We start from the raw sequence: 26232 nt of genomic DNA, 5'->3' as shown, positions 1-26232 counted from the left end.
GTAGTCGCCTCGATCTACACACGTCCACATCCAAGAATGCAACTCTTTCTGTTTCAATATTGCATGTAAATTTCAATGACGGCGATGCCCCCTGTAGTGCTTTGTAGAAGAGTGTTCATCGTATGTCCGGTATGGCATCTAAGTTCGTTGATAGAAATTACCCCAAGAACCTGGTGGAGCGTACTAAAAAGCAAATCCTGGACCGTGAACGGTCTGAATTGCTACGAACACGCGAAGCTGGGTCTAGGAGGGAAGTCGATCGTATGATTCTTGCCACATCGTATAACGTCATATCCCCACAAATAACTTCTGTGGTTAAACGACACTGGCCTATTCTGAAATCAATGGGGTCTGAAGTGCCACTATTTAGAACTCCACCTATGGTTGCTTACAAAAGGGCACAATCAATCAGAGACCATCTCATTAAGGCAGATATAGGTTCTGGTCGGGCCAATTCCCAAACAGTCCTTGCCCCTGTCCGTAAAGGAACTTTTCCTTGTCTTAACTGTTCGTGTTGCCAGTTGGTGATGAAGGGTAAAACCTTCAATCATCCTATGAAAGGCCATCAGATTAAATTCCAACATTATGCCACATGTGAAACATCATATGTTGTATATGGCATAAAATGTCCCTGTGGCAAATTGTACGTGGGGGAGACCACAAGACCTGTGAAAGAAAGGATAATAGAACATAGGTCCAATATTAATGTGGCTTTGCGCCGAAACCTGAGTGTCCATGAGATAGCCTCACCTGTAGCACAACACTTTGTGGAAAGAGGCCACGCGGCAAGTCAGTTACGTTTTTTTGTGCTGGAGATTGTTGCACCCCTGAGACGAGGTGGAGATAGAGAGGCTTTCCTGTTACATAAGGAAGCCCAGTGGATTAGATCACTGCAGACCCTTACCCCGTTTGGCTTAAATATAGAATATAAGCCACAATAGAGTGTTGTTAAGTTTGGATTTACTTCCCCTCTGTGTGTGACTTGCCCTTTGATGATAAGTATATGTAATTAGTTTTGTCTGATTTTGTTTTTGTTTTTCTTCTCAGCCTATGATGCCTCTGAATCAACTATATCCACCGATTGTTGGCCCATATGGCATGGTGATAAGGTAAACTTGGTATTGATGATATGTACTCTGGGGAGTTTACACGATTTATAGCCTTTGGTCGCCTTCTTTCGGGGGAATATTTTCATTTGAATGTCCTCTTTTTAGGGCCCTTTAATCATGTGAACTTTTGCCCCCTTTTTTTCCCCGCTGGAACGCGACCATTTGGGTATTTTCTATTTATTTTTCTATTTATTTTTTATCTATTTCCATGGGCTATATGCAGCCTACCCGCACAATCCTGTCCGTTGGCTCTATATTTCCTTCCCCCCCCCCCCCCCCCCCCCCTCTTTTTTTGATAACACTGTCCCTTGTTGGGGATGAGGTTGGTTAGGTATAGATTGGGCACCTATGTGTTTAATATCAATGTAAACATTAGTTACAATGTGACTGATGTTGCCCTTGCCTTTTTTCCTCTCCCTCTGGGCTGTCCTATTGTATTGGTGTTGTAAGGGGTGTAATTTACATAATACCTGTGGTGTCTTCATGGGGGCAATTTACATAGAATCCGCCTCCCTTCCGCATAATCCCTTGTTTACATTTGTGCTTTGGCTTGGCTCTATACAAGCCAAGCGCTCCGTAGTTTCCCTGTCTCGCCAGTGATTGGCTGTTGTTGGGCGGAATTCTCCGCCTGTCACTTCCGGGTTTGCGTTCCAGCGTGGTTACGTACACACGCTGGACGCTATTGGCCGGGCTTGATGCATTTCCTATAGTGCCCCATGATTGGCCGCATGACACACTTCCTGTCAGGCGTGCTGGTGCTCTGGGGACGCCGGATACTTCGTATTTAAATGGCTTGATCGCCATTACATGCTACACTCCTGCCTTTAGCCGCATGGTTCTTTATACCTGCCGTCAGGATGGTAAGTATCTGTTAGCTTTCTCTATATATTTGTTTGGATAAACAATACCTATATCAGTGTGAATAGTTTAAAGATATGGGAGACTTGTTGGAGCTGTGGACCTTTTTTATCTAGGGTAAGGATAACCCATGTGAGATGGGGTGTGTTATGCGGGCTGTTTGACATATATTTAAGTATTCTTTATGTCCATCTCCGATTGATAGGTGAGGAGGTATTTCTATTTATGTCCACCCCATTTTGTACTTCACTTCTTTATACTATCATTTATGGAGAGGTGTAGTTAATGGACACTATGCTTTGTTTGGTAGTGCTGCTGAGGCTAAATGGATCTTTCAGGCTGTGTGATACTCTAGAGTATATGTCATTTTTATGCTTTATATTTTCTACTAGGTGTGATATGCGTCTGCTAAGTTAGATGCCGTTTTGTTTCTTGCTCCTGCCATATGTCGCCAACAGGATAAATAGGTTGGTGTCTGTACATCATCTATTTAAATGCTCTGTGGTCACGCTTATGGGTGTCTCTATTCTTTTTCAACGCAGCTTTTGGGAACCAGTATTTACAGGCCCCATGTGGTTGCTGCATATGCTACTTTTCAGCTATGGTGATTTTATTCTATTTTTCTTATCAGCTCTTGCTTATTCTGCGGTTGTGCAACTTTTGAGTCTTATGTTGCCTTTAGACAGATCTAACTCTATATTATAATCACTATTTTCTCATGTCTTCTTCTGACACTATATTCTGAGACGCTGTGTGGAAACCCTGATTTTGGGTTTATGTGTGAAACACACTCCGTCTACACTTTTTCTCTTTATACTCTCTCTGTAGGGTGTTGGTCTCTTTTTTTAATTTTGATACATTATATTAATGTTTTTAACCGTTGTCCTTTTTTGGTTTTCTTTGTAGAAATTGCTTAATACAGTGGCCTGATGAAGGGTATTTTTGCCCGAAACGAGCGTGTCGTTGCCAATTTATATACCGTTAATTGATATATTGTTGAATACCTTAAGCTCTTGCTACTATTGAATATTCCTGTGACTATCCTATGAGGAGCACCTTACAGAGATTTCCTCCTTTTTTTAAACCAAGAATTTTTGTACTTATGTCAATAAAGATGTTTTGATACTTTTGTACCACAAGAACTGAGAGACTTCGTACTTTATATATCTGGTCCTTTCTATGAATACAGTGAATTGTCTGGGGTGAAGTGGATCACACCAAAAGGGACGCTATGGTTTTTTAGTCTTTCTTCCATTTGCCAAAAAGACATACTCCCAATTATAATATTATCATTGATTGTTCCACTGGGGAGAACCAAATAATTTGTAACCTCTTTTGAGACGGTCACACTTTGTGTTTTTCATGTCATCTAACGATCTAACTCCTCTTACGGAGGAATCAGCACAGTCGGCTGGTACAGCCATCTTTTCCTATGTAGATGAAGACATCAAAAGGATTCTGAGTAATGTGGAGGGATGCTGCAGAATCTTGGGTGATTATGATAAATCAACCGTAGATTTGAAAGAGCTTGAAAAGATCGAAAAGTATATTATAGATCTTGAACTACATGGCCAAACTTTGGCAGAATATTATAAGAATCTGAAAATTCCGAGAGGGGTGCGGTCACACATACGTCCCAATATTTTTACGGACGATAGTGAGTTTCTTTGCCGATTTGAGGGCATTTTGAATAAATCATCATTTGATATCTTGTTATTGTACGTTGAGTGGATATATAAGAAGCTGCCAGGATTTAAAGCAGAGGCAATTGAGTTGCGCAAAAAACTTTCTAGCCAAGTTTCTAAAGAGTCATTTGATGCAAAAGTTGCTTCCCTGGAGGAAAACCTCTCGAAATATAAGAAAGAGGTGTTGCAAACAAAAAGGGAAAAATTTCAAAGAGACTGTCGAGACTACACGTCAGGCTACGTATATAAATGGCAACAGAAGAACCATCCACATACACCAGGTGGTGGGAGACGTCATCCAAAATCAAGAAAAAGACATCCAAAACAAGTGCCAAATGCCCCAAATTCACCCACACCATCCTCTGGATCATCTGCTTCAGACTCTTCTTTTTTAGGGGTACCAGGACAGGTGCCTCCCAAAGTCCCCAGGAAGAAACCGACACCCAAACAAATACCGAGGAGAGACTACTACTTCAGGGATCGCACATAACAAACGGAACTTTTGGACCAGAACTACAGCTAACCCCTGTGATTAATATTTCTGATTATGTTCTCTCTACTAATGAGATATCTGTGTTGTCTAAGGGCCTCTCATTTAGCCCCACTGCTACACCAAATTTTTTTAATCTAGATGTTGAGTTTGAAAAATTCTTTGATCAACTAAGGTGGAAAGCTTTTTTTTCTAAACCAATGGGTTTACCAAGGTTGGAATCCAATAAAACCATGTATAATGCCAAAGATTTAAAGTTGTTTCTACCAACAGGTAATAGACCACCCCAGAATGATGAACGGGTTGAGTCATATATTAGGTTAGTGAAGAGAGATATGGTGCAGTTAGAAAGGGAATATAGGAGAGGACGTTTTCCATTCATGCAACATAATTTAAGCAAGGCCGAAAAAGATGCTTTGTATGATTTAAAGGGTAATCAGTCTATTTTGATCAAGCCAGCGGATAAGGGGGGAGCGGTTGTCGTTATGAACCGATGTGACTATATTGCGGAAATCCTGAGGCAATTATCTGATGATAGAGTCTATAAAAAGTTAGACGCCAATCCCACTTTTCAATTTCTTAAAGAGATTAAGGCGGTGTTAGATGATGCATTGGAGGGCAGTATTATTGATCAAAAACTATACGATTATTTGTATAATGACAAACCAATTACTCCAGTCATTTACTGCCTTCCAAAGATCCACAAAAGACTAGAGAAACCACCAGGCCGCCCTATTGTAGCCGGGTGTGATTCGATCTTAAGTCACACGGCCATATTCCTTGATAAAGTCTTGAGGAAATATATGATTAACCAAAAATCGTATCTCAGGGATACGTCTGATTTCATCAGTCAGCTTAGTAAGCTGGTTTTGCCTCATGATGACTGCTTTTTGGTAACATTGGACATTGAATCATTATATACTTGTATCCCGCACACAGAGGGGAAGGAAGCTGTTAGACAGTCTTTATTAAGAGACGAGACTATTGTAAATACACAGATTAACTTTATTATGTCCTTACTTGAGTTGGTCCTGGAGAGGAATTTTTTTCTTTTTCAGGATACCTTTTATTTACAGCTTAGGGGCTCCTCTATGGGATCCAATGTTGCACCTGTTTACGCCAATATCTTTGTTGAGAAGTTCGAGGAGGACTGGGTCTACCAGAATGATTTATTTAAACATCACGCCTGTATATGGCGTCGTTATATTGACGATATCTTTATGATCTGGTCTGGACCCAGGCCCTCCTTTGAGCTCTTCTACAAAGCACTACAGGGGGCATCGCCGTCATTGAAATTTACATGCAATATTGAAACAGAAAGAGTTGCATTCTTGGATGTGGACGTGTGTAGATCGAGGCGACTACTGTCCTTTGATCTTTACACTAAACCGACAGATCGAAACACGTTATTAGACTTTAGGAGCTTTCATCCAAAGAGTCTTCGCGAATCATTACCTAAATCGCAGTTTATGCGCGTTCGACGCATTGTAAGTGATCAAACACAGAGTGTTCATCGTATGTCCGGTATGGCATCTAAGTTCGTTGATAGAAATTACCCCAAGAACCTGGTGGAGCGTACTAAAAAGCAAATCCTGGACCGTGAACGGTCTGAATTGCTACGAACACGCGAAGCTGGGTCTAGGAGGGAAGTCGATCGTATGATTCTTGCCACATCGTATAACGTCATATCCCCACAAATAACTTCTGTGGTTAAACGACACTGGCCTATTCTGAAATCAATGGGGTCTGAAGTGCCACTATTTAGAACTCCACCTATGGTTGCTTACAAAAGGGCACAATCAATCAGAGACCATCTCATTAAGGCAGATATAGGTTCTGGTCGGGCCAATTCCCAAACAGTCCTTGCCCCTGTCCGTAAAGGAACTTTTCCTTGTCTTAACTGTTCGTGTTGCCAGTTGGTGATGAAGGGTAAAACCTTCAATCATCCTATGAAAGGCCATCAGATTAAATTCCAACATTATGCCACATGTGAAACATCATATGTTGTATATGGCATAAAATGTCCCTGTGGCAAATTGTACGTGGGGGAGACCACAAGACCTGTGAAAGAAAGGATAATAGAACATAGGTCCAATATTAATGTGGCTTTGCGCCGAAACCTGAGTGTCCATGAGATAGCCTCACCTGTAGCACAACACTTTGTGGAAAGAGGCCACGCGGCAAGTCAGTTACGTTTTTTTTGTGCTGGAGATTGTTGCACCCCTGAGACGAGGTGGAGATAGAGAGGCTTTCCTGTTACATAAGGAAGCCCAGTGGATTAGATCACTGCAGACCCTTACCCCGTTTGGCTTAAATATAGAATATAAGCCACAATAGAGTGTTGTTAAGTTTGGATTTACTTCCCCTCTGTGTGTGACTTGCCCTTTGATGATAAGTATATGTAATTAGTTTTGTCTGATTTTGTTTTTGTTTTTCTTCTCAGCCTATGATGCCTCTGAATCAACTATATCCACCGATTGTTGGCCCATATGGCATGGTGATAAGGTAAACTTGGTATTGATGATATGTACTCTGGGGAGTTTACACGATTTATAGCCTTTGGTCGCCTTCTTTCGGGGGAATATTTTCATTTGAATGTCCTCTTTTTAGGGCCCTTTAATCATGTGAACTTTTGCCCCCTTTTTTTCCCCGCTGGAACGCGACCATTTGGGTATTTTCTATTTATTTTTCTATTTATTTTTTATCTATTTCCATGGGCTATATGCAGCCTACCCGCACAATCCTGTCCGTTGGCTCTATATTTCCTTCCCCCCCCCCCCCCTCTTTTTTTGATAACACTGTCCCTTGTTGGGGATGAGGTTGGTTAGGTATAGATTGGGCACCTATGTGTTTAATATCAATGTAAACATTAGTTACAATGTGACTGATGTTGCCCTTGCCTTTTTTCCTCTCCCTCTGGGCTGTCCTATTGTATTGGTGTTGTAAGGGGTGTAATTTACATAATACCTGTGGTGTCTTCATGGGGGCAATTTACATAGAATCCGCCTCCCTTCCGCATAATCCCTTGTTTACATTTGTGCTTTGGCTTGGCTCTATACAAGCCAAGCGCTCCGTAGTTTCCCTGTCTCGCCAGTGATTGGCTGTTGTTGGGCGGAATTCTCCGCCTGTCACTTCCGGGTTTGCGTTCCAGCGTGGTTACGTACACACGCTGGACGCTATTGGCCGGGCTTGATGCATTTCCTATAGTGCCCCATGATTGGCCGCATGACACACTTCCTGTCAGGCGTGCTGGTGCTCTGGGGACGCCGGATACTTCGTATTTAAATGGCTTGATCGCCATTACATGCTACACTCCTGCCTTTAGCCGCATGGTTCTTTATACCTGCCGTCAGGATGGTAAGTATCTGTTAGCTTTCTCTATATATTTGTTTGGATAAACAATACCTATATCAGTGTGAATAGTTTAAAGATATGGGAGACTTGTTGGAGCTGTGGACCTTTTTTATCTAGGGTAAGGATAACCCATGTGAGATGGGGTGTGTTATGCGGGCTGTTTGACATATATTTAAGTATTCTTTATGTCCATCTCCGATTGATAGGTGAGGAGGTATTTCTATTTATGTCCACCCCATTTTGTACTTCACTTCTTTATACTATCATTTATGGAGAGGTGTAGTTAATGGACACTATGCTTTGTGGGGTAGTGCTGCTGAGGCTAAATGGATCTTTCAGGCTGTGTGATACTCTAGAGTATATGTCATTTTTATGCTTTATATTTTCTACTAGGTGTGATATGCGTCTGCTAAGTTAGATGCCGTTTTGTTTCTTGCTCCTGCCATATGTCGCCAACAGGATAAATAGGTTGGTGTCTGTACATCATCTATTTAAATGCTCTGTGGTCACGCTTATGGGTGTCTCTATTCTTTTTCAACGCAGCTTTTGGGAACCAGTATTTACAGGCCCCATGTGGTTGCTGCATATGCTACTTTTCAGCTATGGTGATTTTATTCTATTTTTCTTATCAGCTCTTGCTTATTCTGCGGTTGTGCAACTTTTGAGTCTTATGTTGCCTTTAGACAGATCTAACTCTATATTATAATCACTATTTTCTCATGTCTTCTTCTGACACTATATTCTGAGACGCTGTGTGGAAACCCTGATTTTGGGTTTATGTGTGAAACACACTCCGTCTACACTTTTTCTCTTTATACTCTCTCTGTAGGGTGTTGGTCTCTTTTTTTAATTTTGATACATTATATTAATGTTTTTAACCGTTGTCCTTTTTTGGTTTTCTTTGTAGAAATTGCTTAATACAGTGGCCTGATGAAGGGTATTTTTGCCCGAAACGAGCGTGTCGTTGCCAATTTATATACCGTTAATTGATATATTGTTGAATACCTTAAGCTCTTGCTACTATTGAATATTCCTGTGACTATCCTATGAGGAGCACCTTACAGAGATTTCCTCCTTTTTTTTAAACCAAGAATTTTTGTACTTATGTCAATAAAGATGTTTTGATACTTTTGTACCACAAGAACTGAGAGACTTCGTACTTTATATATCTGGTCCTTTCTGTCAGCAGTCTAGCATTGTCCCTCTCTATGCTGGGATGCAGGCAGCGGTGGTGCTCTCAAGCAGGATCGGTCGCATCAGCTGATCTCCATAAATGGCCGCTCGCTGGGATTCACTGGATGTAGTGCCTGAAGGCAGTTTGTGCAAGTTTGTTAGCCACACTCTGAGCCTCCTGTGTGTGGGGATAGAACATGCAACTGAAGATTTCTGGAAGGTGCGGTGCATGTGGAAAGGATACATGGCGAAGTCCGTGTTTGGTTAAAAAACCTATAAAATGTTTATTGTGCTACTCTATCTCTCCTCCCATACCCCTCACCTTTTGTCTATACAGATACTTGCACCACTATCTAGTGGCTTCCAGAGAGCTGCACCAACACCATTTTGATCCTCAGCCCACACACTGTATAACACCACTACAGGATGCTCCCCCTGTATATACAGGAGTCTTCTATATACACACTGTCCAGTGTATATGGTACACTACCTACTTCGAGGTCACAGGAGTGACCCTAGCCTCAGCCTCTCTGCCAATTTGAGGGGGAACAATAACCCTTTTAGGAACATAAAGTAGGGCATCCCAGAAAAATGGGCAACAATCAGCTCTACAATCAAATCTACTACCCAAACAGCAGTGTATGGGTTGCTGAATAAGGAGTTCTCCAGTGTACTACCCAGTAGGGATGACCATGTCTAGGATATCTCATGGAGAAGCATGTGATCAATTTGGTCAGGTGATAAATATGTAAGTCTCTGATTTGATACTAATGGTCATGTGCTTTGCATGATGTGATCACAGCATACAATATTTGCAATGGTACGGCAGGGCTGAGGCAGAGGCAAGAGAGGCTCCAGCCTCAGGGTGCAGTGTAGGTGGGGGTGCACAACTCACTCAGCTATCATTCCCCTATTGTGTTTGAAGCAAAGAGAAATAAGAAAATTGGATACATAGCAGTGACTGCAAGCCAGATAACTAGAGATTAAGTTGTTGGGGGCCCTGAGGCGCCTCTTACTCTAATAGCAATGAGTGTGTGACAGCTGGGGTGGGAGGGGCACACTTTGGTGTCACAGCCTTGGGTGCTGGAGGACCTTGTCCCAGCTCTGTGGCACGGTAATTATAAAAATAATGATGGTTCTATTTTTTTTTATTCCCCATTTGTAAGGACAAGAAGTGAGGAAAATTATTTCAGGTGGGGACATAGACCCTTTTTTTTTTACACAAGAATTGTATTTTTTCTACACTTGAGCTTTAAGTGAATAGCTAGGAAATCTAACTGCCTTTAGAACAACTTTGTGAAAGAAAGAAGGAAAAATTGATAGACTACGAAGATTTTTAAATTGGAGCTGGAAATGAATCGGCTTTCAGACAACATCTTGGTTCGGTGGATTCTAGACAACACAGCAGCCATTAAACGCATTGCAATTTTTTTCTGACATACTGTAGAATCCTCCGTTCCTTTCCTCTATTCCATACATCTGAGCACAAGTTGAGCTTCATTAATTTAACGGAGACAATGTACTGACAGCTGTGGTGCTCTGGCATACACTGATGGCACTTAACAGAGAGAGACTAATTTAAAGAATAGTTGGTTGCCATGCAATGGGGCATGCCATAATGTTTTTTTAAAATAATAGATTTTGTTGTTAATTGAAATACTGAAGTATATATTCTCCAGTATCCGCTATAAACACATGCACAAACCTTTACAGTTTACAGTCAAGTGCATAAGGTTGAATGATGAAAGTACTGACATAGATCATATCTTTTAGTGAATTTGTCATATGACTGGTAGTCCACAGAGGTAATGACATATCTCAGGGGACAGAGGGCTAAGGTCATTTCCTGGCAAAGAAGTATCAGTTGTCAACACATTCCAGACAAGTTATTAAAAACCCGCAGATGGCATCTTAAGCAGCAATGCTTAAGGCTGACGAGCTAGCGGAGGACAATACATATATAAGGTAATTCTACTGTGCATTGACTCATTACACAATTCATCTGTTTTAAAATTTAGTACTCTTGTGTATCCAATCTATGGTCTGAAACATTCTAACATCCAATGTAAGTAATTTATTCTAAAATGCCAACCTAGAGTCAGTTTTACAATCAATGTTTTTTCTTTTTAATTACCATTTATTATTCATAAAAATGCTGTTTAGATTAAGAATTGTATTTGGCAAAAATAGTCAAAGGTCCTTATTCAATTTGCCTTTGTTCTCCTAAGTTTTCTCCCAGGTGATATTTTCCCACCTTATCAATAGAATGCATTTTAAAGGGAAGGTTCAGGGTGGCTCTTAAAAAAATAAAAATGCCCATCCACTTACCTGGGGCTTCCTCCAGCCGTGGGCAGCCAGGACGTGCCCTCGGCGCCGCTCCGCAGGCTCCTGGTCCCCTCCGGTGGCCGACCCGACCTGGCCAGGCCGGCTGCCAGGTCGGGCTCTTCTGCGTTTCAAAATGCGCCTCACGGGGGCGCGCTGACATCATCGGACGTCCTCTGGGCTGTACTGCGCAGGCGCAGAACTACTGCGCCTGCGCAGTACAGCCCGGAGGACGTCCGATGATGTCAGCGCGCCCCCGTGAGGCGCACTTTGAAACGCAGAAGAGCCCGACCTGGCAGCCGGCCTGGCCAGGTCGGGTCGGCCACCGGAGGGGACCGGGAGCCTGCGGAGCGGTGCCGAGGGCACGTCCTGGCTGCCCACGGCTGGAGGAAGCCCCAAGTAAGTTGATGGGCATTTTTATTTTTTTAAGAGCCACCCTGAACCTTCCCTTTAAGCCATCAGTAAGCAAGAAAATACTCAGAATAATTTTGACAATACTTTGTCACCTTCTTTTTGGTAGTTGTTCAACTATATATTATGTATATTCTGTGTATATCTTGTATATATTCCCAGTGTATACTGTATATAGTTGGGGCTTTGGGGTGGTGTGTCCACACTGCTTTTCCTTCTACGGTGGTTTCCTTGTATATAGAGTGTTTATGCATGTGGTTGCATTTTCCTTGCATTATACTTTAGTTATACTTTTATGCAAGTTTTTGCATGTTACTGTATTGCCTTGCAATGAACACTAATTCTCCTAATTTCCTTGTCTCAGTGTCTCTATTGCTGCAAACTGTGGTTATCCCCTGGTCTTCTGTATAGTTTTGTAACATAAATGCACTGTTTTATTTTGATTTTTTTACTTTTGGTTTCCTCTCCCTTTACAATTATATAATTATATAATTATAGATTGATGGTATACCTTGAACTGAATCAGAGCACTCAGTATATGATTTTATATAAAAAATTGTATTTGCTTATTATACAGCATATATACAAAATATGAACAGTTCCAAGTAGTGTTTCCTTCTAACAGTATTCCATCTTATCAAGGCCTTTATAGCCAAGCGTTCATCAATCTTCTAAGTACATTCAAAAAAGAATATAACAGTTGTGTTATGTAGAATAAGATTAAAAATAGTCTCATCTGTATCCATAGCTGTGTATATAATAGCTGTGTAAAACTTTGTAGTAATCTTCTTAAAGAAATAGCATAAAAATAGCTTCTAAAAAAACTTCTTGATAACATCTTAACAAAACTTAATGCTGAAAAATGAATAAAGTAAATCACCAGAATATTAAGCATATTACCCCTTCTCTGTCATCTCTTCAGCATCTAGAACCACGTGTGGGAAGGTAGCTTCTGTCTCATGTGTCTTCTCAGGAGATTGTTGGGTTTCTGCAAACTATGAGCTTTCAGCTCCTACTTTTATAGGAATAGGGTGCAATATGGCTGCCTAACCAGTAAGGCGAGGTTTCCACTTGAGCAGCACCTAAAATGGCGAGTGGGAGAAGACAGTGTACTGTGCACTCTGATGATCTGTTGTGGTTTGGTTGGAGTCCGGGGCAGAATCTGACAAGTGTAAATGACTTATATTTACACATCTCCCAACTTTTTGAAATAAGAGAGAGGGACCCTTTAAGACATGCCCCTGCCATACCACTAACCACACCCCAAACACACCCCTCACCATGCATATTACAAAGAATTCAGAATCAAAAGATGTAGTTTTATCATTCAAACCACACTGGTCCTTTCTAATTATCATTAGTTTTTCGTTATTCATTAGTATATCGATGTAATTAATGGGATGGGAGTACAGTTAATTTCATTTAAACACATTTTCAGTAGACATATATTAGCTCAGATCTGTACAACAAGTCTTCAAAAAGGGGCATATGAGGAAGAAAGAGGGACAGAGGAATTTGGTTCCCAAAGAGGGACTGTACCTCTGAAAGAGGAACAATTGGGAACTATGTATTTATAAAATAGGATCCATTTGCTGTCAGTTTTCAAATGCAGCAAACGGACAAAAAATGTAGTGGGAACACAGCCTAACACACAATTCTTATTCCCCACCATGACAGGCCTCCAGTAACACACAGCCCCCATGGCAGACCTCTAGTAACAGACAGCACCCCTGTAAACAAGCCCTCTGCTCTCTATACTCCCAACTAGCTATTACTATGGCATGGCACTAATCTGTCTCAATACTGTTTAACCCAGTCACAATTCATATCTGCTGCGTGGTATCTCCCAGCCTCTAGTCCCACACGCATGTCCTCAGTGACTGGACAGTGGGCCCAGGAAGCTGGGAGATATCACGCAGGCTATATGAATGTTGCCTAGCTGCACTGAAGATTACTGGGACACAGAAGTGCCATCATCCTTTCCAGACATATTGACAGCAAGCACCGAGCAGAGGTGTACATAGTAAAGGGAGACAAAGATCTAGGAGGCGTCCTGAAGCTACCTGCCTCCCCCATGTGTTCAGCAGTGCAACAACCAGGACAAAATTCATTCTGTGGCTGTGGCATACCTCAGCTACACCTCTGGAAAGTGGAATGCAGGCCAGATAGCAGAAATCCGCACACTCATGCAGGAATTGCAGAGGCGTAGATATGGAAGGGCAAGGGGGGGACATATGTCCCCTGGCGTATCACCATGAGGGTGCTCAGCACAGTCGCTGTATCCCCGTGTACGTAAGAGGAGGTTTGCTGGCTGCCTGAAGTGCCCCTGCTTCTCTCCCCGCTTTCCATTCAACACCATCCCCAAATAACCCATATATGTTTTCATACTTATAAGCAGGGCCGGATTTGTGGGCAGGCCTCAGAGGCCTGGGACTAGGGCGGAGCTTAGGGAGGGGCGGGTTAACAAGCAGGCAGTGTCCTAACAGCTGTCCAATCCATGCCAGCCCCACAATAACGGCAATGTTGTCCGCAGCCACCCCCAAAGTTCCCCCGCTTTGCACTGCACACAGTACTATGTCTGTGTGTGCATAAGCGGCGCTGGCAGCATAAATCAGGGACCGATTTAATTTTGTGACAGGAGCAGCAGCCACATCATTGCAGCTCTGCCCGCTGTCAGTCACTGGTAATCCCTCTGCCCTCCGCCCCCATATTCAGTGTCAGCCAATCACTGCTGAGGAGGCAGCATGAGGAAGTGCCAAAGCTGGGCAGAGATTGGTGGATGGCTGGTGCTGGGAACTGATTGGTGGTGAGTGACTGCAGGCGGGATTTCTGGTTGCTGGATGTGATGGGGAAGCTCGTGGACAGGACTCCGGAGACAGTGAAGAAGGTACAGGATGGAGGGGAATGGGAGAAGGGGGTGGCTCTGGCGTCGGGATCACCCAAGGGGAAGCCTGGTCCTGGCTGCCTTTGTTTTAATTAGCCCACATTATACACTGTCCCCACTGCCGCTCAACCCTGCAGTTCCAGGTGCTGCCCAGCGTCATTGTTGACATGGGGTTTGTGTCAGAAGTCCTCCTTTCAGGAGTCCAGTAGCTGTATAGATAAGCTGACTTCCAGATGCTGCTGAATGTTTTGTCTTAGCTTGCCTGATTTATTACCCATTCCCAGTAACTCTCCAAATGCCTAACTAACGTCTCCTTCCCTCCTCCACTCTTTTCCTCCGATCTCATTCCCCCTCTCTTGTTCTCTCATCCTGAGGTCTATTTCTGTCCTTTTTCCTACCCTCTTCCTCATCTTGTTCCCTGTCTGTCTTAATTCCTCATCATATGCCGTCTATCCTTTCCTCCACTTTCTCTCTCTCTCTCTCCCCCCCCTCTCTCTCCTTTCCCCCCACAAGTATTTATATAGCACTGGCATCTTCTGCAGCACTGTACAGAGTACATAGTCATGTCACGGTCCTCAAAGGGGCTCAGAATCTAATCCTACCATAGTCATAGTCTAATGCCCTACCATGTTGTTGTTATTATGTATTTATATAGCACTGACATCTCCTGCAGCACATTACAGAGTACATAGTCATGTCACTGACTGTCCTCAGAGGAGCTCACACTCTAATCCTACCATAGTCATAGCCTAATGTCCTGCCATATTATTATTATGTATTTATATAGCACTGACATCTTCTGCAGCACATTACAGAATACATAGTCATGTCACTGACTGTCCTCAGAGGAGCTCACAATCTAATCCTACCATAGTCATAGCCTAATGTCCTACCATATTATTATTATGTATTTATATAGCACTGACATCTCCTGCAGCACTGTACAGAGTACATAGTCATGTCACTGACTGTCCTCAGAGGAGCTCACACTCTAATCCTACCATAGTCATAGTCTAATGTCCTGCCATATTATTATTATGTATTTATATAGCACTGACATCTCCTGCAGCACATTAGAGTACATAGTCATGTCACTGACTGTCCTCAGAGGAGCTCACACTCTAATCCTACCATAGTCATAGTCTAATGTCCTACCATATTATTATTATGTAGTTATATAGCACTGACATCTCCTGCAGCACATTACAGAGTACATAGTCATGTCACTGACTGTCCTCAGAGGGGCTCACACTCTAATCCTACCATAGTCATAGTCTAATGTCCTACCATATCATTATGTATTTATATAGCACTGACATCTTCTGCAGCACATTACAGAGTACATGGCCATGTCACGGTCCTCAGAGGAGCTCACAATCTAATCCTACCATAGTCATAGTCTAATGTCCTACCATATTATTATTGTGTATTTATATAGCCCTGACATCTCCTGCAGCACATTTTAGAGTACATAGTCATGTCACTGACTGTCCTCAGAGGACCTCACACTCTAATCCTACCATAGTCATAGTCTAATGTCCTACCATATTATTATTATGTATTTATATAGCCCTGACATCTCCTGCAGCACATTTCAGAGTACATAGTCATGTCACTGACTGTCCTCAGAGGACCTCACACTCTAATCCTACCATAGTCATAGTCTAATGTCCTACCATATTATTATTATGTATTTATATAGCCCTGACATCTCCTGCAGCACATTACAGAGTACATAGTCATGTTACTGGCCTGTCCTCAGAGAAGCTCACAATCTAATCCCAACCATAGTCATAGTCTAATGTCCTACCATATTATTATTATGTATTTATATAGCCCTGACATTTCCTGCAGCACTTTACACAGTACATAGTCATGTCACTGATTGTCCTCAGAAGAGCTCACACTCTAATCCTACCATAGTCATAGTGTAATGTCCTACCATATTATTATTATTATGTATTTTTATAGCCCTGACATCTCCTGCAGCACATTACAGAGTACATAGTCATGTCACTGACTGTCCTCAGTTGAGCTCACAATCTAATCCCTGTCATAGTTTAATGTCCTATCAAATTATTATTATGTATTTATATAGCAGTGGCATCTTCTGCAGCACTTTACAGGCATGTTACTGACTGTCCTCAGTGGAGCCCACAATCAGTGATATAATATTGTGTTTCCGTGTACACACGTGGTGGTGGTGAGGGGAGGGGGGCGGTTTGTTGATTGCTGGCCTAGGGCGGTAAAAAGTACAAATCCGGCCCTGCTTATAAGTCCTTCTGATGTCACCACTTGTGCAAGAGTGGATGGTGACAGCCTGGTACAGATGCAGCCTGTCAGCTCCAGTGGCTTCTTCTGATTAGCATTCTGGCAGCAGGGGAAGAATGCATTGCTGAGTGGTGCAGGTCTCTACTGTCTAATTGTTCTGACCATGGCTGCATTGTTTCAAATGCACTCCTTGAACCTCTCATCCTCACTGAACCCAAGGAATAGTCTTATTTTCCATCTTTCCCAGCCAAGTGCATAGCCATCTGTGTTAATAAAGTTTAAAGGTGGCACACACACAAGTGCACACACACACACACACGCTACAATTATTTTTTATTTTGTTTTTCAATTTGACCAATCTGATCCAGTTTTTCAATTGATCAGAAGTTTTGAAGAAATTGTTCATTTTAACACACACGTGTTCGAGATTATCACAATTTCGGGAAACAAAATCGTAAAGGTTGAAATAGTTATTTGGTTAAAAAATCCTCCTGCATGACAACCTTTCACTAAATAATCAACTTTTGATCGTTTTGCATTTTCATCGAACTACATTTTCTACTGTGACATTTACCACCACTTTCCGTCTCTATTCATCTATCAGTTGGCTGTCTGCCATAGAGGCCTGCATTGGGTCGGGTACCCGTGGGTACCTGAAATACGAATCAGGTTTGGGTACCCGGTTTTTAATTTTAAAAGGGTTGTCGGTCGGGTGCAGGTATCAGGTCTGCGAGTGCGGGTCGGGTGCGGGTACCAGATTCACTAGACAGAGGGTTGTGGGTCGGGTGCAGGTAGCAGGGCTGCGGGTCAGGTGCAGGTCTGAAAATTAGACCCACGCAGGGCATCAGGTCGGGTACCCGCGGGTTACCCAAAATGCAGGTCGGGTTTGGGTACCCGTTTTGATTTATTCGGGTTGCGGGTCATGTGCGCGTAGCGGGTCTGCAGGTACGAGTCGGGTACGGGTACCAGATTCACCAGAAAGTGGGTTACGGGTCGGGTGCGGGTTGTGGGTGCGAGTCTGAAAAATTAGACCCGCGCAGGCCTATAGTCTGCAATAAACTGCATTTAGAAGAATTATAGGAGTAAAGTTTTACCGCACAATGAATAGAGCGTAATACATTGTATACATGTATTCTATTCTGGTCTACTCGTCAGACTTTACACATGTAATTCTGCTTAACACAGTTTATTGCACACAGCTTGTAGGTCTCTCATGCGAGCATCATTTTACAATTACCACTGAACACTACATTGCTACTTAGGCCTCGTTCATACTATACGCGCTGCTGTGTGCATTTTGGCATCACGTATAGTATGCAATCAGTAAGAACATCAGAAGTGCATAGAGGGTACTTCTGACGGTCAGACTTTGCGCGCTGCGCAGCAGTGCGATGCACTAACGCACTGTTGCAGGCATTTTTGCCAAACCGCATTGCTGATCCTATTTGCTGTAATGAATGGGATCAGCAGCGCGATACATGGCGACGCGGATGGCGTGCGATCGGGTGCGCTTGCGTCCTGAACGCACGGCCATATGTGTTGCCTAATGTGAACGAGGCCTTAGTCACAACTGCATTTACAGTACCACACTTTGCTTTGTTCCAAACACTCAATGATTTCTGTTTATAAATTGCTTAAATAAATAAAGTACAATACAGTTACATATTATGATAATTGCAAGAAAAAAAACACAATTCCATATATAGTATTTTCACATTACATACGGTACTCTTTCCATCATTTCATTATATACACATATATACATACACACTCTTTCATAATTCCATCCTTTTTGTTGTTTATACATTAAACAAAGTTTGGTATGTACTGGATAGTTATATACAATTTGACAATCCAGCACACACCATGCAATACAATACACAAAACGTGTCCAATCTCAAAAAATTTAGAAAAACAGGAAATTCAATTAGATTTCTCAATTGAAAACAAACAAAAAAAATTCGATTTTTTTTATACAGCCGATTGTTTTAATCAAATTGTGGTAGCAAGAAGTTTTGAATCAAATTGTGGTAAAATCAAACAGAAAAATTGTAACGTGTGTGGCCACCTTAAAGGATACCTGAGTTGTAAAATATTTAGAAAACAGGGGAGCATGCATATATAGGTAGCAGTCTTCATGCCCACTGCCCCCCGTTCTCCTCCGTCCCTCTCTGTTCTCTGCAAAATTCTTTCCGCAGCCACTTCCTGGTCGTCGAGGTCGTAACTAGTGCGCAGTGTGCTGGCCCAGTGCCGCGTGCCATTATTCACGTGCCTATGGCCTAGTGTTGTCCGGATCATGAACGATTCGGATCTTTGATCCAAATCTCTTTTGTGAGTCTAATCATCCGGATCATCAAAATGAACAGATTCGGATCAAAAGGGGTGGAGCCAGGAGCGGCACGCCCCCTCTCTCAGCGGGCAGGGGGGTCCTGGAAGCAGGTCGGAGATGGATCGCTCAGTTGGAGGGGAGTCAGCCAGCCTTGCAGGGACAGGTAGTTGGGAGAGGGGACATGGGTGCCACTGCCAGATATGTGTGGAGTACACTACTGGCTGCAATGTGCTGCTGATTATAGGCTGGCTGTTGTAGTTGTGAACAAATGGGAAACTTTTGGCTGAGAAGCACAGCTCAGTAACTCTGCAGACAGCTTGGAACACAGGCACTGTGATTGCTGTGCAATATGATCCTCCTGCACTGCTCTAAACAGCTGCACTTATCTTCTCCCTAAATGTATGTGTTCGAGGTGAGAAAAGGGGAATGCTTTCTTTCACTGTGAGACGTTTGCATTCAGAGTATACAGATGAACATATAGGTGAAATATATGTAAAGCATATGATTGCAATTGGGTATTGTGTGCAAAAAAGCATTTCTGCTCTCTGCTCACCCCTCTTCGTTCACCTCCTCCCTTCTGTTCACTCCCTGCCCGTCTCTGTCCACCATTCCCCCCTTCTCTATCTGTTCACCCCCCTCCCCTTCTCTGTCCGTCCGTCCACCCTCCCCTTCTCTGTCTGTCCACCCCCCTCCCCTTCTTTGTCTGTCCACTGCAGGGAAAGTCATGTCCTGCTAGCCATTTCACCCCCCCCCCCCCCCAGTGTTGCCAACTCATTCCTTTAATTACTGACACATCTAACTTATACAGGTTCTGGGGCTACTTGCACATAATCAGTGCCTTAACTGCATCTACCTAGCCACAAAACCTGTATAATTCATATGTGTCAGTAATTAAAGGGGTGAGTTGGCAACACTGCCCCCAAAAATGCTTCCCTAGTAAAATGATCCGAGTTTCGGATCAAAGATCCGGATCTTTTCAATGATCCGATTCGAATCATCTGAATCATTGAAAAGATCCAAACTTCGCATCTCTACTATGGCCAGGAGTGCTCTGCGCATGCGCACTACGTTGTCATGATGTCACAATGTAGCCACAGAAGGGATTTTGCAGAGAACGGCAGGGGATCGGAGTAGAACGGGGGAAGCAGTGGGCATGAGAACTGCTACCTATACATGCCTGCTCCCCCATTTTCAAAATATGTTACAACTCAGGTATCCTTTAAGGCCCGGTTCACATCTGCGTTTTGGCCCTCCAGCTGTTAAGGAACTACAAGTCCCACAATGCATTGCAGGAGTCCGACAGCCACAGTCATGACTCATAAGGCAAATGCATTGTGAACCTTGTAGTTCCGTAACAGTTGGAGGGCCGAGTTTGCCCATGCCTGTTCTACACCATGCTTCGCAATAAGCATAGCGATGGAAAACACCTGCAAAGTGCCCCCAGTATAAATGGAGCCTTTGTAATTATTGCACTATTCCAAGGACATGGACTCCAGCCCAAAGGCGTCCCAGCCACCAGGCAAGGACAGACGGTGGCCTGGAGCGCCGGGTGGGGGAGGGGCGCCGCCGCGCTGGGCTTGGGGGAAAGCAGGCTCGTACTGGTTCAGAGGGAGCTCAGGGGCCTTTCAACAACTGTGTGATGTCACATGTCACGTAATGGTGGTGGCGCCCCTCTCCTCTCTGCGCACCTCCGCTCAGGGGAAAACATACAGCGGCAGGGCCCTTCTACAACTCTGTGCTACTTCCTGCTCCTCTGTGCCGGCCTCCTCCCCCCCCTCTTTCCTGCAGAGCGGCAAGTTTGGATGAGAATGAGACAGAGCGGCACACAGTCAGCCTCTCATTCTACAATACATCTGCACAGCAGGGGGGAGAGAGATCGGAGTGCTGCAGCTGGAAGCTGGGAGAGGTGACAGCCGAGCAGAGCACTGTGTGGTGAGCTGGACGATTACAATTATAGTCTGGCTGACTTTGATTCTTATCTATGCCTCTGCTGTGTTACCGTCCCTGACCCCCTCCCCCTCTTTCCCTTCTTACATTGACAGTGCTTGCATCTCTCAAGGGGAGAGGACTGGAGCACTGCACTAGTGAGCCATTATTCATCTTCCCCCAAGCTCTCATCTACCTATTTATCTTCCCTTCTTTCTAATGTTCCCCTTCTGTCTTTCCAACATCTATCTATCTGGACTCTCTCTATTTACGTGCCTCTCTCCCTCTCTCTTCCACACAGTCCCTATTACTGTTATTTTTAAGGTGCCCTTACATGGGCAGATTCGACAAAGCGACAGATCCCTCTCTGATCGGGAGAGATCTGCCAGCTGCCCATACACCACAGGCGATTCTTTATCGATTTCAGAATGAAATCTCTCAGGAATCAGCTTTGTGACCCCGTCCCTCCGATGTATTTTACCTGTTGGTGTCTGTCGCTGGCTCTGTCTTCGCACTGCCTTTTAAACACATAGCCCATGTGGTAGCTGACATATACGCGGGCACATGTGTGTGACGTCACGCATGCACCCACGTGGGACGCGTGTATGAAAATGGAGCCCGAAGCCAGCGACGGACACCGACAGGTAAAGTATACTACACAGTGCCGCGGGGGAGGGAGGGCACATTTTACATTGGAGGACAGCTTGGGGTTTCTTCCCTCAGCCTGATATTGTATGCTGGTACTAACGTGCACCTGATCGAGCATGCCAGCCCAACACCTTGCAGGTGTATGATTTATAGATGTGGTGAACTGGCCGTGGCATCTAATAGATGCCGTGCCAGTTCATCCCCGCAGCTCATTGCTCCAGCCTGCATAGTCTTCCGGCAGGCAGAGCAGGGCTACGGCAAGATGGCGCCCGAAGCCCTGCACTAGAGACTTTGTTTCTCCAGTACAGGGCTTCAGGCGCCATCTTCCTGTAGCCCTGCTCTGCCTGTCAGCACGGGACTTTCGGAGGCTGGCTGCGCTGCTGCAGGAAGATGGTCGGGGAGCTGCGCCCAGGGAGAGAAGTCTTCTGCAGGTGAGTAAATGCTTTTCTTTTCACAGGTAATTAAACATTTTTAGTGAAACGCTGCACGCATTAGGATAATTTTCTGGTGAACGTTGGCCACATTACGATTATGTTCTGGTGAACGCTGGCCACATTACAATTATGTTCTGGTGAATGCTGGCCACATTACGATTATTTTCTGGTGAACGCTGGCCACATTATGATTATTTTCTGGTGAACGCTGGCCACATTATGATTATTTTCTGGTGAACGCTGGCCACATTATGATTATTTTCTGGTGAACGCTGGCCACATTACGATTATTTTCTGGTGAACGCTGGCCACATTACGATTAGTTTATGGTGAAAGATTGCCACATTACAATTACTTTCTGGTGAACGCTGGCCACATTACGATTATTTTCTGGTGAACGCTGGCCACATTATGATTATTTTCTGGTGAACGCTGCCACATTACAATTATTTTGTGGTGAATCCTTGCTTCGTTACAATTATTTTATGGTGAACCACTGCTGCGTTATGATTATTTTACGGTGAATCATTGCTGCGTTATGGTTATTTTCTGGTGAAAGATTGCCGCATTACGATTATTTTAAATGAATCATTGCTGCGTTATGATTATTTTCTGGTGAAAGATTGCTGCATTATGATTATCTTATGGTGAAACATTGCTGCGTTATGATTATTTTCATCAGGGGGCACCACACCGGGGGGGCGCCACAGGTTTTCTCACCTGGAGTGACAAAATGGCTAGAGACGCCCCTGCTCCAGCCAAATAACCACAGCCTGGAGCTGTCACTGGAACTGAAGGACAGTAGGCAATACTTTACTAGTCTGCTAATTGCCAGCCGTTCTTTACAGCAAGGAAGATATCACATCTATAGTCCATGCAGGTAGTGCAGACACATCAAGGAGATTCACTATCAAAGTGCTCAAAAAAATCCTCTGACATCAAACGAACTAATATTGACTAGTTTGTATCAAAACTAACGCGTGCTGTTCTGTTCTGCTCATGTGACAATAAAGCTATGGTTGTTTGACAGTCTTCCTGTCTTGCCGCGGGGGTCGCTGGGAGTTGTGGTCTGTTTTCCTAGTCCCGCTCCTCCTCTCATGGCCGGCTCTGTGGGGCCGCACGGAGCAGCGGATTGGGTCTATGTGAGGGGCTGGAGAAGGCCTGGCACGGAGGGGCACAGAAAGCAGCACAGACCGGCAGGAGGTGAGGAGAGGGCCCGGTCCTGGTGAGCTGGGTAGGCCGGAGAGGAGACGCCGCAGGGAGGGTGTGGGGAGAGGCTTTGTGCTGATCAGAAGGCCTGCAGGGCTGGGGAGAGAGTGGAGGAAGTAGTGAGAGTGGAGACAGGAGGGGGTGGCATACGTGTGGACCTGTCCTATTATCACAGCAGTACTGCTGGCCTTGTTTGTGTCTCTTTTCCCTGGTACAGCTTGCTATAAACGGCTTTATAGAATAATTCCACTCTACAGGCTGTGAGCAAACACCCCAGCCAATGCCCTCCCCATGTAGTGTCAGTGCTATGTGGTGAAAGGTGCCCACTAATGAAACAATCTTGATTGTACAATCTTATCACCTCTGCCATATGAAAAGTATCCATTCAAAATGCATTCACTCTGTTTACCTTTCTACAACAAAGGTTTGATAAGATTGTATCATTAGTGGGCAACTGATTACAGATGCCAAATGCCAACACTAGAGGTGCCCGTTAATGATACAACCTTAGCACTTCTGTGTATTATGAGGAACTACCTATAAGGTCCATTCTAAGTATAATAACCCAGTTCAAACTTCTACATAAGTTCTAATGTAAAACAGGTAGCGCTCCAGATCAACAACACAATATTTCAGCACTTGGAAACACTCTGCATTGACATTCCGTATGTTATCACACTCACCCCGTCAGTTGACCACTGCTAGACTGGTCATCAATCGCTTGTGTGATATCCTGCACCGCCTGTGCTGTAGTTGCTCATCCTTCTTCTCCGCTTTGACTCTTGTTGTCCCCTCCACGTTAATAGCACCTCATAATATAAAAAACTCACATAGTACAGCTCTGTAAAAAAATTAAAACTTTTAATAATGTTAAAAACACTCACAAGCGTATGTTGGGTAAACAGCGTGCAGAGTATTGTGAACGGGCTCTCCCCCGTGCCTCCCGGACAGGCCGATAGGATAGACCACGCCACCGCCACTAGTTTCCCTCAACGTCCCGTATTCGGCGTTACCGATCTCCGCTCTTCCTGATCGGCTGATAGGCTCCACCCGACGTGTTTCGTCACTCTGCGTGACTCATCAGGGGATCAGGAAGAGCGGAGATCGGTAACGCCGAATCCGGGACGTTGAGGGAAACTAGCGGCGGTGGCGTGGTCTATCCTATCAGCCTGTCCGGGAGGCACGGGGGAGAGCCCGTTCACAATACTCTGCACGCTGTTTACCCAACATACGCTTGTGAGTGTTAACAGCATTAAAAGTTTTAATTTTTTTACGGAGCTGTACTATGTGAGTTTTTTATATTATGAGGTGCTATTAACGTGGAGGGGACAACAAGAGTCAAAGCGGAGAAGAAGGATGAGCAACTACAGCACAGGCGGTGCAGGATATCACACAAGCGATTGATGACCAGTCTAGCAGTGGTCAACTGACGGGGTGAGTGTGATAACATACGGAATGTCAATGCAGAGTGTTTCCAAGTGCTGAAATATTGTGTTGTTCTGCAGCGCTACCTGTTTTACATTGGAACTTTTGCATGAGGTGGAACTGACACCTTTTCTGGAAGCGCAAACAGACTGTTACTAAGAATCATACAAGGACTGTATTTTAGTTGTGTACGCTAGGAGCACATAGAATATATCCATAACTTTGTGCGCTGTCTTTAGAAATAGCAACCTTCTACATAGATTTGGTAATATTGTATAATGATCAGGGCTTTGGAAACGGAGACAAAGCAATTTTGGGTACCTGGAGTTGGAGTCAGTGGTTTCATAAACCGAGGCGTTGAGAGTCGGATGGTTTTTGTACCAACTACACAGCCCTGATCAAAATTGTACCATTGATGTGCATCATGGTTTAGGGTTTGGAAGTGTGGAAAGGGTTTTTACTGCAGTCTGTAGCTTCATTTGGGGTGGATTTCCACCCTCATTTCCCATCTCTAGGGGTTTATGTGAGGACAGACTCACATAAATCCTATTGAAAATCTGTGCCTAGTAGTGTGTGGCAGTAATAGATCCCTCTCAGACCAGGCATCTGATGGTTGAATCTGTTGGCCGTACATCAGGCGATCTTTGTGGGACAACCTAATTTGATTATATTGAATCGGAGGAAAATCTGTACCACAACATGTCTGCTCTAATCAATGTTTTGTTTGATTTTGGTCAAGAGACTCAAACATGCTGGGAAATCTCGGCAGCAAGTGCACGATCAGGTGCGTGGCAGTAATGGTGTTTGATATCGCAATGACTGACGTGCCCCCTCTTGCTCGTGTGCAACGTTTTAAAGTCTCACTTTTCTGCTGGTGTGGTTTCTAGCTATGTCGGCAGTCACCACAAGGTCCTGTACAATGTGGTACAAGGCGTATGTGACGTTATAATGTGCCTGGTGCCACATGGTACAGGCGCTCGCAGTAATGGTGGAGGAGGCCAGGAATCACGATAAGGAGACATAAGATTTTACAGAGCATGGGCAATATGGGACACTTTTATCCTTGGGAAGTGCTGGCGTTAGGTTGATTTCTGATGGGTCATAAATCGGTTTGTGATGTATTGACAGGCAACAGATCTTCTCTAATCAGTTTAGATCAGAGAGGGCTCTGTCTCATGCTTGATCTACCCATAAATTATTTAAGTGTATGGGCCACCTTAAACCCATGCACTCTCCATCTTGAGATTGGGTGGGAGGATCTAAAAACAAATAGGCCAGGGGCCCACTTAGAGCAGCGTTTGCAGCAAGTGCAGCGTTTTTGGCCAAGTTCTATGGTGGGATTTCACCTGCAATTGCAAGAGCTGTACAATCTACTGCCTGCATTTGCAACTACATCGTTTGCATTTTTTTCCTTTTTAAATATAGTTTAAAGTGTACCTGGAGGGAAAAATGTGCCCCTGGGGGTACTTGGCTTGGGAGGGGGAAGTCTCTGGATCCTTAAAGAGAACCCGAGGTGGGTTTGAAGAATGTTATCTGCATACAGAGGCTGGATCTGCCTATACAGCCCAGCCTCTGTTGCTATCTCAAACCCCCCTAAGGTCCCCCTGCACTCTGCAATCCCTCATAAATCACAGCCACGCTGCTGACAAACAGCTTGTCAGAGCTGGCTGTGTTTATCTCTATAGTGTCAGTCTGCTGCTCTCC

The 26232-nt window shown here is 44.1% G+C and overlaps 1 protein-coding gene across 4 annotated transcripts in view; it reads left to right on the top strand.

The window, feature by feature from the left end:
* SOCS6 (suppressor of cytokine signaling 6) overlaps positions 1-26232 on the top strand; it is a 116371-nt gene that overhangs the window by 55448 nt on the left and 34691 nt on the right. The window contains exon 1 of one of the 4 annotated variants that reach the window (XM_068234683.1): positions 10616-10634. The exons of 1 other annotated variant lie outside the window; for it this stretch is intronic. The gene's annotated coding sequence lies outside the window, so the exon portion shown is untranslated. Of the gene's footprint in view, positions 1-10615; positions 10635-22947; positions 23120-26232 lie in introns of those variants that run through there. 2 more of the 4 variants (XM_068234679.1, XM_068234680.1) reach the window with 2 other exon arrangements.

The sequence above is a fragment of the Hyperolius riggenbachi genome, chromosome 5 (assembly GCF_040937935.1).
Source record: "Hyperolius riggenbachi isolate aHypRig1 chromosome 5, aHypRig1.pri, whole genome shotgun sequence".
Lineage (NCBI taxonomy): Eukaryota > Metazoa > Chordata > Amphibia > Anura > Hyperoliidae > Hyperolius > Hyperolius riggenbachi.
This window is presented reverse-complemented; position numbering and strand designations above follow the sequence as displayed.